The sequence below is a fragment of the Choloepus didactylus genome, chromosome 7 (genome assembly GCF_015220235.1).
Source record: "Choloepus didactylus isolate mChoDid1 chromosome 7, mChoDid1.pri, whole genome shotgun sequence".
NCBI lineage: Eukaryota > Metazoa > Chordata > Mammalia > Pilosa > Megalonychidae > Choloepus > Choloepus didactylus.
The window spans coordinates 106,209,593-106,222,633 of NC_051313.1; the positions used below are offsets into that span (position 1 = coordinate 106,209,593).

Below are 13,041 nucleotides of genomic sequence, written 5' to 3' on the forward strand. Positions count from 1 at the left end.
CCCTTTTTCATCTAGCCAGCATAAATGGCCATTACTACCACCTGCTACCTTAGCAGGGTTTTTGAGGTAAAAAGGGAATTTTTACTTGCTGTGCTGGTGAATCAGCAAATTATACATTTTTATTGTGATAAACAACTACTGCATGTCTATGTGCCAGTACAATGGTTTGCAGGATATGTAAGAAATAAAAGACATTTCCTATCTTGAAAAAGCTTACAAGCAATTGGGAAAGTAAGACTAACAGATATAAAACAATAATTTTTAAATGTTCAAAGCATGTGAACAAAGCATTCAATAAAGCATGTGTTTGCATTTTTTAAAAAGCTCTGAAGCTAGAAATGAACCAAGGAGTACCGATGTCAGAGTTTACACTTTAAGTTCTTCTAGGGGATGGTGTTCTTTCAACTTAGGCTTCTTGGAGGGGATTGGTTGTATCTGTTTTGCATTCCATAAACCCCTAAACATAAAAGTACCTAGATGCTCAAAAATGCTAATTGGGGGAGGGATGTCTCAAGTTGTCTTTGCGTCAGGCAAAATGAAAGCAATCATTTATTTAGATCTGTGGATATGAGAAAAGCAAACTCGCTTCTATGAGCTGGACCATAGCTTCCGGGTTTTGATAAGTGGTATGAGGGTAAGGAGGGAGTGGTCTTGCACTTCCTAAAGTGCTATGTAAAGAGTCTTGGTCTTTAAGAGTCTTTATACTTTCCAATGATATTTCATGTCTGCATAGTTGAACTCTAAACACCTGGGGTCAAAATAAGAGAAAACAGAGTAGGGCAGGTGTTTAGAAAAAAGAAACTCTAGGAAAATGAACTGACTCTTGGAAAGCAAGTATAATTCTTCTTTTGTGCATAAGTTTGAGGGCAAGGAAGGAGAGCAGGCAGAAAGCTTTATCAAAGCCCAGTAAAGGGTATGCATGGAAATTCAGCAGTTGCTAATAGCAGGCCTCCTTTCGTAAGAATTGCTCGTGGCAGGGCACACCATGGGCAAGGTTCTGAACTTCACGCAGAGAACGGAGGAAACAAGTCAACAGGGACAAAGCCTGAACCAGCACATGAAGAGCTTCCTGTTAGCGCTGCCAGGCTGGTTTCTGTGAAACATGAAACGTCGACAGCCAGTCATTTCTTCCAAGGCTCAGTGCCTCTGCGTGAGTACCTACTAAGTTTGGGGAGCAGGATACAATTAAAGATCCTCACATTCTCATCCCTTTCTCCTCTACCCATTTCCTCCCTCATTAGTACTCAAATCAGGCTGTGTAAACCTCAAGTATTTTTTTTTTTTAAAAACTGGAGTATTTTAAAGGAATGGAGCCTAATAATGAAGCTTACTTTAAGACTATGCCTCTCAATTCTACCAGGGCCAAATAAAGAAAATCATTGCAACTAGGAAAGGTGCATCATTTATAATTTCCTGTCCTAGACTAATTCTGTCATGTCACTGTCATTCATAATACAAAACATTCATTCATACATAAATAGATTTCCCACTTCAAAACAATTTAAATACTAAACGTTAAATTCTCTTATATGCTCTTAATTTTTGACTAGATTGAAATATTTAGAATGAGCTTTCCCACACACATCTGGTTCTCTTGACTAACAGGAAACATTGTCTTAAAAAAAAACAGCCTCTTCCAGGCATCAGAAGAACCCTGGACAGGAAGCTTTGGTACTGACTGTGTACAGTTGCAGACCAATAACTTTACCTATCTTCTCTGAGTCTCACTGTGTTTGCCTATAAGATGAGGGATTTGGATGGATTATCTATAAGACCTTTCCCAGCTGTAAATGCTCCCATTCTAACCACTCAGAAAACTGGACTCCTATGTTCAGTCTTTTCTGGAGACAGCAGTTGCAAGAGAAATTACTGAAGCCACGAGCAGCTGATTTGCGGCAGCTGCAAAGGTAGCTGACAGGTCCTGACACTTACTATGCCTGCTATCACAGAGCACTTTGGCTCATACCAGCAGAGAAGACCCAAAGGCAGGACTTTGCCTCCCTTCTTGTCCCTACTAGGGGCCTTCTCAAATTGACCAAGGTAGCTACTGAATCATCTCATAGGAAATGGAACCCCCTCATTCAGAGCTCTTTAAACTGATATTTGAGGAAAAAAGCAGCAAACTTTTTGGATGAAACTTGATTCCATGTAGCGTGCATCAGGAATGACAATAGGGATGTACAGTGCAAACAATGGCAGAAGAGGAATTAGAAAATCCTGGGAGATAATAGCAAGGAAGAGAATGAGAAATGATACATGTAGGCATAAAAAAATTGAATTAAGATAAGGGGATGAGAAGTGCCTTCTAAAGACCATTAACTTTGGGCTGTATGGAACTCAACTGTCTTACAGAAAAGGAGGGGCATAGCTTGTTTAAAAGAAAATCTAATAGAAGAAGCATGAGGCTATGGCACATGTTACACCTAACTGAGCCTTTGCCTTGACATATACTGGACAACAATAATGAAACAAGCAGAGAAAAGGAATAAGTTACAGACAAGCAGGACCAGAACTCGAGATATAACTGGGATGTGGTAATGGCATGGAGGAGTGACCCTTAATTCAAATCATAGGATTGAAGAAGGTGTAGTAAACTCAGGTGCAAATCAAGCTGCTGTCAACAACCAGGGGTGAGATATAGCCGTTGGGGTATTACAGAAAGTTCCCAGGCATGGCGATACCTAGTGTGAGATGGGTGATGATATCAATGGTTCTAGGAATTGTCTCCTGGTCATTTATTCATTCAAGAAATATTTATTGTGTGCCTGTTCTGGTATGTGCTATGAATAGTGACACTGGGTAAAGACAGACCTAACCATTGCCCTCATGGAGTTTACAGTTTGGTAGTGGAGACTGACAAACAATCATAGAACTGTGCTAAGTGCTAAAATGGAGATGTCTATGGCACTAAAGGAAGGTACTGTGGGGGACTCCAACCACAGAGGGTCAAGGAATGGTTCTCTAGGGAAGTGATGATCAAGCCAAGACCTGAAAGATAAGCAGAAGTCCAGTAGATGAGGAGGAAAGGTAAGATGGTTTTAGGCAAAGGGAATAACATGTATAAAGTGCCTAGGCAAGAAGCAGTATGGCTGTTTTGAGGAGCTGAGAGAAAGCCAGTGTGTTGGAACACTGACGACAGGTTCGTAATAGTGGGAGATGAGTCTGGAGAGCAGGCAGAGAGAAGCCAGGCTACGCAGTACCTGCTGGGCCATACTAGAGGTTTTGGTCTTTATCTTAAGTGTAATGGAAAGTCACTGAGGTATTTTTCAGTTTGGGGTGACTTAACCGTATATGCATTTTTAAAATCTCCCTCTGACAGCATTTTAATAGAAGCAGGGAAGAAGTCCAGTCTAGGACCAGACACTAAGCAAGGGTATGTAGGGAAATGGCAGATGAAGGGTGGAGTCCAGGACCTGTGCTCAGGACACTGGGACGCATTGAGCCACCTCCAGGCCAGATCAGGATTGGCTCCAGAACAGCAAAGGGAGCCTGGTGTAACGGGCCTCAGGCCTGCAGCTGTGAGTGATCTGGACAGGCTCCACTTCATACACTCTGATTCAGGGATAAAGCCTGGGAATCTGTATTTCTGATGAGCTCCCCAGGTGATGCTAACATACACCAGAGTTTGAGAACCACGGGTATAATTTTTTCTGATCACAATTTGAAAGGAAAATTACTTCACACTATTTTGATTTAATCTTCCCTATCAGGAAGAATGATCTTCGAATAGAAAGAACAGAAAAACATGCTTAAGAGGAAACTAAGGCCCAAGAGAGGTGAGGAGATAAGGGAGAGCAGCTTGCTGCTTTAAATGAATTCAAGTATTCACTTCAAGATAAATTATATCACACAGTATTGCAAGACTTTCTAGGGAATGGTAGGTGAGGAGCTTCTACTTGACTGAGAAGGATCTAAAAGTTTCTTCTATTCATCTTTGTTTTGCTCTTGAGGACTACTCTTCCACATGACAGCCATCAAATTATTTGAAGATAATGCCTTTAAAGTTTACTACATGATAAACAGTAGTTTCACATTCCCTTACCCTATTTACCTTATTCAGAAAATGATATTGCTATTGGTGAAATCTAAGTGTCATCTAGTTTTATGGAGCCGTCATTGGTGTTGACTTGCTTGCAATCCTTTAAAAACACTTAAGTCATTTTAAACAGCCTGAGTCCAAAGAACTTTTCACATTTGATCTTCACGGTGAATATCAGAAAGCAGAATGGGTTCACTAAAAACTTGTTTCACAGGCTTATTAGAACAAAAGATTAAAAGAAAGTTCATCTGTCTATTGTGTATCTTGAGTTCAGCAAGATATATGCTATAACTCTTTAGCCAGTCTTGTGTGCCAGATGACAATATATTTAACGTGCTAGTTGAAAGGCTGTTGATACAGGTTATGATTAGCTTTGAGAGAGGTGTACATATTCAAGGGCATTTTATCCTAGTTCTGTCCAACATCTTCATCAAAGTCTTGAAGGCATAAAAATAATCTTTCCAAGCTTCAAGATGAGACAAAGTTGAGAGGAATAATCAACAAACTGGATGAAGAATCAGAATTATAAAATAACCCTACAAGCTGAAGACATACGGTAAAAGTTACATAATGAAATTGACTAAGAGTAAAAGTAAAGTCCTGCATTTGTTCAACTGCAAGACAGGAGAAGCCTACATTAGAGTAGAGTCTGCATGAACTGCAAGCCAAAGTATGAAGGGATGACAAAAATCAACACACTCTTGGGATATATTGGATAATATTAATAGTTTCTTAGTGCCCTGGTCAGACAAACTAGAGGTGTGTGTTCTCTCAAGGCAGCATCAGAATGAAGCATTTGAAAAGATGGAACAAGATACAGGACCTGCTTAATAATTCTCCTCTATGCTCAACCTTTCTATAAGACACTCCTTTTTCCCATCTGAACTCAAACTTTGGGATTTCCCCAGATGGTAGATACTTCCTCCTTACCCTTTCACTTTTTGGCTGCTCATTCTCCAGGGCCACAAGATGGGATCAACTCCGCCTCTGAAGTTCTTCCACCTTTACTATAATCTACCAGCCTTTGGGACCTTCCCTCACATTGGTAACTGGCTCAACATCTTCCCTGTTAACCTGACTTATACCAAGTCCTAGAGATATCATCACTCACATTGACGATCCACCACCTCATATTCCACTCCTGTTCCCAAACTGCAACTGCTACTGGAAATCGTCACATAGTTGTGTTGACTGGCTTTTCTAGTTAACTGTATCTTCAGCTGCATCCTCAGTGATGCTCATCCAAAGTCATTTTCCTTTCCCACCATTCATCCTGGTGACAGCACCAAACCTTTACCACTCTTATTAACCCTTTCCCCTACACCCTCACCTCTCCTCGACTGTCGAATTTCACCTTCTTGGGACACTGATTTCTAATTTCACCTCTAATTTGACTTCAGAAATCTCCTGGTGACTCGGTTTTCTTATTCACTAAATGTGGTTCATAATATGACTCTCTTTATTTAAATCTGTCTTTTAAAGACTACTAAAACAAACTGCTTTTAAACAATTAAAAAGCAAGCCCTGCAAAAAATAAACAAAGCCCTAGAAAGAATCTAATAGTCATAACTGTAGTGTAATACAATTCCATTCCTAGAATAATTTTGCATATATTAAAATGAAACAAGGGAATGAAAATAACTTTGTAAACTGATAATACCTGTAACATGTTACTATTGCTATTACCACATAGTCAATACATATCACCCTTGTGTTTGAAGCCTCAGATGCCCACACATGATTAAACATGAGTATACACCACCAGAGCATCCACTGTACCAAACCACATGCCTGACTTGCCCTCTCCTGCATTAGCTCTGCAGGTTGAATATTTCATTCAAAGTTAGTCTTCTATTCTGATCCTTGTGTTCACAGTCCATTGCACAAGATAAAAGGGGGCAAGAAAGGTCCCTAGGCAGCTAGTAAAGGGGGAAGGTATATATAAACTATAACTAAAAAGAGATGATGGTGCTTTAGAAAAAATGGGAGAAAGAAACCAAGACTTCCCTGGGCAGAGAACTAAAGTTTGGCTAGTAATAGAAAAGTATTGGTGAAGAATGATGAAGTGAGACATTATGTGGGAGATGATTCTTTTTAAACAGTTTGGTACTAACTATGAATCTTCTATTCCAGTAGAAGAAAATTACAAAGGCATGTTAGTGAAATTTAAGGAATGAGTTCTTCTTAGAACATTACCCCTGTCTATTTTTCTAAAAGTACAGTAGAGCCAGAGCATCTTCAGTTAATCAGGGAATACCAACCAAGAGAAGTCAAAAAAGAGCCCTTTGAGGAAGCTAATCAATGGATGCTGCTCAATAACATGACATGTTGACCCCCAGCCCTTCAAAGGGTTCTACTGAGCTTTATCTTCCTAAAGACCACTCTGGCTGGGCCTGAATTCTGCTCTTCCTCATATGGTGGCTGCCAGGGCTGACTAACTATGAAACAGTGTTTGCACACAGGATTTGTGCTCTTTTATCATAAGTATTGTGACCATCAGCCTCCTCTAAGAAGATTTCCTGCTCACACATGTACACAGCAGCAGCAAATTTACCCGGCTATCCTGGCCAAAGGATCTCAAAGGAAGAAGACAGGGCAAGATTTGCCAATAACTTCAGAAAATAAAACATAGCACCGCCAAAGTAAAAGAAAAGTGCTTCCAATAACCTGTCTTTGAGGGTGGTGATTTCGGTTCCTTAAGTCTCGGGTGCCTCTAGATCACAGTGGTGGGACACGTGAGCCCTCACGCTCCACGCCTGCAGTACTGCTGGCACTGACAGCACCCTACAACCGTCCTTCCTACTCACCAACAGTCACTGAGCCTCTATGGGTTCATCGTCCTCACACAGCCACCACCACCCTGCTCCATGCCCACTACACCTCCCAACTTGTTTCACACTGAAGAATCATGTGGTCACTTGAATAGAACAGTAACTTGAGACACAAGCTAGTCAGCTGTACTTTCCCATTTCTCAAAAGATTATGCTAATAAGTGTTTCAGTGCAAGCACAGTGGACACAGACCTGGGACAGCCAAACATACACAGGCTAATCCCACCTGGCCTAACTGGCCAAGAAACTCTTAATTTTTAAAGAAGCCTTGTTTGCCAAGGGATTATAGAATCAGACCGAAGAAGTTTGGGTGGTAACTATTTAGCTTTGTTGATAAGATTATTATTATCCTATGTGATGTCTGATAAGTTGTTTTTCAAAATATTCCTAAAAATGTTAGCTTTAATATATGCCTCATATAACTGTAATTTAATCATTAAAATGACAATCATATTGCATTTTAAAGTATAATTTAAATATTCCTAATGCATCCCTTTTATGGAAATATTGTCTTTGAGGATCCTAAATAATATCCAATGGGGAGAAGGAAAAGAAACTAGTCCCTTAAGACACATGTCACTTAGCCCGTCAGGAACATGACCACTTAGTTGGGAATAAGGATGACTGTCCTGCTAGGAATCTGGAACTCACAATCAACCGTAATAGTCGAAGAGACCTTCAGCAAATTGTTTCTTGAAGAATTAATTTCTTCCATTTGTAAAATAAGTACTTTTCAGAGCTGATTTAAAACTTTAATAAGAGCTTTGTACAAAACTAGTTTGTACGTGTAAAAAAAAAAATTAAGTACTGAAATGAGGGGAAGCTGAGCCATGATGGAAATATATTTCAGCCTCCCTAAGGCACATGGGATTAAGGGCACAGGCCCTGAAGCCATGTGGACCTGGCTTTAATTCCTGTTTACCTCTTACTAGCTGTGACTGGGACTTTGGGCAAGTTATTTAGTCTCTCTGAGCCTTAGTTTCCACATTTGAAAATGGGCTTAATACTAATCTCACAGAGTCATTATGAGGAGTATATGCCATAAGCTCTTATAACAATGCCTGGCACATAATAAACATTCAACAAACGGTATCTCATAGGAACTCAATCAAATAAGTGCTAGAAAAATAATGGACCACACAAACTGAAGAAGTTAATGACCATTCATTCAGTCATCACCTGACCAATGTCACCAAGCACATTCTATGAAGTAGGTACTTTGTAAGACACTGGGGACACGAAGATAAACAAAACATGGTCCTAGAGGTTGCAAAGCTCAAAGCCAGAGGAGACAGACATGTAAACAACTGTTGCCATGTAGTATGTGATATAATCAAGGTTTGTACAAGGTCGTATAGGAGCCTTACTCAGCTTGGGTAAGTTGGAGGAGGCCTGACAGAGGTGGCAGCATTTGAGCTGAATTTTGAAGAAAGAATAGAATTGTGATTGGAAAATCAATATAAGAAAGGGCGTCCAGAGAGAGCGAAAAGCATGAAATAGCATGACACATTTTAGGACCCAAAAGAAACAGCAGATTGAACTTCAAATGAATTGGTTGTACATTACAAAAGGAGAAAGTCACTGTAAATAACACAATGGACTATCTAACAGTCTATCATAAAGGATCAAGAATCTACTCCTGGGTGAAGGGCCACTGTTAATGGGGATCTGAAGCCAGGACAAACCTTTCTATGTGCTTCCTTCCTGCTTTTACATATAAGGAAAAATAACTTTTACTAAGTGTGTTAAAGAAACAACCAAAAGGAGTATTTTTTAAAGAACTGAGAATCCAGAGCAATCTTTAAAGGAGAAAAGAAATCATTAAAGGGAATCATGCAACCTGGGATGGGACAGAAGGGGAAGCCCCCCTCGGATAGCTTCAAGGGAAGTTTTACGAGCTGTTGTAGGAGCAAGAATGTCAAGTCTTTTTTCCTAGCATCCTCTTCTTTTCTCCACATGACTGCCTTTCTGAGTCCCTCTCCCGCTACAATTTCATCCTCCCTGGGTCTTCTCTATTTCAGTAAATGGCACCACCATCCTCCAGTTGCCCAGGCCCAAAACTCCTGTCTTTCTCTCACCATCAGCAAGAGCTGTGGGATCTCGATTCAAAAAACAAAAACAAAAACATCTAGAATGCTTCCACATCCTTCCAGCTCTATTGCTACCACCATTAATTCTCTCTCTCACTACACTGCAGCAGTTTCCTGAATGATAACCCTGCTTCTACCACTGCTTTCTTTTAATCCATTCTTCATGCAGCCTCTAGAATGATTGTAATTTAACTTAGATAATGTTATGCCCTTGCTCCAAACTCTTCAATAGCTCCCCACTGCAATCAAAACAAAACCCAAGCTCAGACTCTCCATAATGTAACCCCTGCCTATTATTTTCTTTATCATTTTCCTTGTTCACTACATTCCAGCTACACTGACCTTCTCTTCCTGTCCGCAGAACATACCGCATTCATTCCTTCCTGAGTGCCACTGGGTGAGTTTTCCCACTGCCTGAGATGCCATTCCTCAGAAATCTTCAAAGTTCTTCAAAGAACCTTTCCCAACTTTCCAGGCAAAATTAGCACCTCCTCCCACCCAAGTTCCTCCCTACCACATTCCCCATTTCATCTCCCCATTTCATTTTCTCCTAGCTCTTATCATTATCTGAAGTTACCTTGTATGTATGCTTATTTACCCATTTGTTTATTGAATGTATCCCTCACTAAAATGTAAATTTCTTGAGAGCAGAAACTATGTCCATCTTCTTCACTTACATTAATGCCTGGCAGATAGTAAACACCAATAAATATTTTTGAATGAATGAAGAATTGAATAGTAGTACATGATCCTCCCAGAAAGGTTAGATGAATGTCCCAATCCACCAAATGCAAGTGCCTGTATCAGCATCTACTTTTAGGTGTAGCTGACTCCTCTAGAGGTTGCTGAGTTTAAAACAGGGACTACTGTGGGAGATATCTCCTAACATAGTATCCTTACTCCACTGTTATCACCACATTCTAAATCAAAAGAAATGGATGTTTGTGACAGACGAGGTGTCTCCTGGCACCCAGAGACAGGCAGCAGATGTCTGGATGATAAAGAGAGGTACAGAGGAAGCAACTTCCTCAGGAAGCTGTGGGGAGGCCATGGGCCCACAGGCAGTACACCAGTCATTAGAGACTTCAACTCCACGAGAAACCAGCCCTGAGAAGAAGCCAGCCTACACAGGGCAAGAACCTCTGGCCCTAGGAATTGTGAGAGACACTGGAGAAGGCTAATTATGAAACACTAAATTCTTATGACTTCTTCCATTTATATAAATTTATGTAGTGAATTAGAGCGGTTAATTCTAATTTCATTTGGCTCTTCTGGGAGTGGAACTCGCCTTTAATGTTGGCAAGTGGGACTATTAGTGGTGACTAAACAACTGTGATCATTATCGGCAGTTCTGGAGTAAGAGCTTGAGATATTACGAGTGCCAAGCCAATGAGAGGTAACTTGGCACTTCCTGTTACAAACGTCTTTGTCCAAAGGATTACATGAACTAAAATGCAGATGTGGCATATTGCAAAGAAGTTACAAAATCCATTGTAGTCAAGCATCATGTGCAGAATTTAAATTTAATCATGCACTTATGTAGACCCTAAACTTGAATAAATACCAGTGGTTTAACTATATAAGTGTTATACTGAAATGTTATTTCTGCTGTTATTATTCATCACGAGGGAACAATAGCAGCCTGGGACAGTAATTTAGCATGATTAATGCCAATATCAACGGTGTGATATCTCAGCCTTTTTGCACTGATTTCTTCTCATCTGAACCTCCATTCCTTCAACACTTCTTGAGAAGATACCACTGCGCTAAGCACAAAAGAAAAAAAATTCCTGTAACTACTCCCTCAAAGATTTCGCAGTCTAGCTGGGTGGAAAAGGCCAATATACAGACCCTATAAAATAAGAATATCCAGTAAGCAACTTGATAGGCAACTTCTAGATGAAGGTTCTAGGAATTTTTCCTGAAGAAAGTAACACATAGCTTGACTTTGAAGGGTGGGAGGAATCTTGTAAACAGACAGAGATGACCATGGATGGAATAAGTCTAAGTAAAGGGGTCCAGAGAGAAAGCATGGGGTGTTCTCAGTGGACAATAGCATTATAGTCTGGGCACAGTGTACAGAAGTAGGAGGGTCGAGAAGGATACCTGTCTCTTCAATCAGACTTTAACTGGAGGACAGCACTTTTCCTCTCTCCTCCATATTACCTAAGACCCAATTTTCTACATGTGGTAGACCCTAAATTATGTTTATTTAAATAAACAAGAACATTAAACTAGAGATAGATAAATTATGAAATTTTCCTAGTAACCAAATAATTTAGTCATGAAACTGGCAAAATATATGCAAGTCATAAAGGAAATTATTCAATAGATTTAAAAAACATTAAATTTATTCCATTCACTTTAAAGTTGCTGCTGCTACAGGTATTCTTGGGCTTTCCTAATAATTTGGGTCATGAGAGAATAATGCATGTGGTTGGCTATGGGAGGTACATGTTATCTCACTAACAATATGGGAGCATTTAGAGAAAGCTCACACAGGTGGCACAAACATGTGTGTGCATCTGCAAATTTGAGAAAAAGTTTGAAAAAGTCATTGGGTTCAATGCCTTGTGGATGCTTAAAAATTTTAATATAAGAAGAACACATCCACAAAGAAGTTCTACTTCTATAATCCCAAAATGCAGAGCTAATACTCTTGTAATATAAAAATTCTATGACACTATCAGTATTGAGAAATTAATGTGTTTTATATTTTTATTTTTAGAAATATACCCAGTGAATCTGTTTACTGGATATAAAAAATTAACATTTAAATATGATCAGGATGGAATTGCAGCATGGTATTGTATACGAAAAAACATACTGAATTAGAAGTCAAGACACTTAATTCTGCTCTGACACTAACTTGCTGTGCAATTGCAGAAAAAGAGTTTAATATTCCTCATTCTCCTAAATATTCTTATTCTTCAGTCTCCCAAAAGGAGGAGAGTGAAGCGAAGCTGACAACCCAGAGGAGAGCATCTACTCAGATGCTCTTCTGAGATCTACACATCCCTTACCTCCTCAGAGTCTCACTCTCCATACTCTCATCTCGGATGAAGAGGTGGTGCTACAAAATAGACCCTCTTCACAATTTTTAACAGGATTTGGTTCAATAATATCTAAGGATACCTTCTGGTTCTAAAATGTCCTCTGTTATATTTTATGGTCTCATCTTTAGGTTTGCAGACAAAGCCTTGAGAAAAGCATGTTCTTAAGTAAGTCCAGCAACACTTGTTCCAAAGGCCATTTTAGAAGCATTTGTCATTATCATAAAATAATTACTAACCAGTTAAAGATTAGAATATAGAAATACAGAAATCAAACATTTAAAGAACCTGCTGGTTAACAAATCATAGAACATATATTTTGATTTTATGTATTGTAATGAGAAGTTCATTACAATCCATGTATAAACACATTTAAATATGGATACATATATTTCTATACAGACACATACACAGCCTAAGGATTACTATAAAGACAAAAATAACAGTTATTAGGAATCCTAATCAATGAACTAGATCTAAAGTCCACTACCTAAAATGCAATAGCACCTATGGTTACAACCTTAAAATTCACAAGTTAGTCTGAGTTTCACCCCTTCATTTTATCAAAGACATACAACTAGTGAGCACATATAGCCTTTTGAACCCTACAAATCAACACTGAGAATTTTATTTAGGCTAACACATGGCCATTCTTCACATAAAACTAAAGTTCTTCCCTACTACAGATATCTGGTTCTCTTCAATGTTTAGATACTTCATTTTTATAAATCTATATTATTTTTTAAAATATATATTTGTGCATACCCATATAGCCGTACTAGAACACATATACCCAAGAGAGTGAAACTTACTCTAAGTAAACATCCAAGAACATATTTACCTGATATGGGCAGGAGAGGAGAGATAATTTTTGAGTTTATAAACTATTTTGTTTTGAAACCATTAAAGACCCTCAAATCTAACCACCATAAACAAAAAACTAGCCATTAGGAAATAATGTTTTTGTTTTGAGTTATTTTTCCTCTATTCTAGTCCACCTCTGCTACATGATAGCACTTAGATGACAT

General features: G+C 39.1%; 1 protein-coding gene across 8 annotated transcripts in view; it reads right to left on the minus strand.

Moving 5' to 3' along the window:
* The window catches only part of RUNX2 (RUNX family transcription factor 2), a 230,296-nt gene that overhangs the window by 57,529 nt on the left and 159,726 nt on the right, over nucleotides 1–13,041 (minus strand). The gene's annotated exons all lie outside the window — the stretch shown is intronic.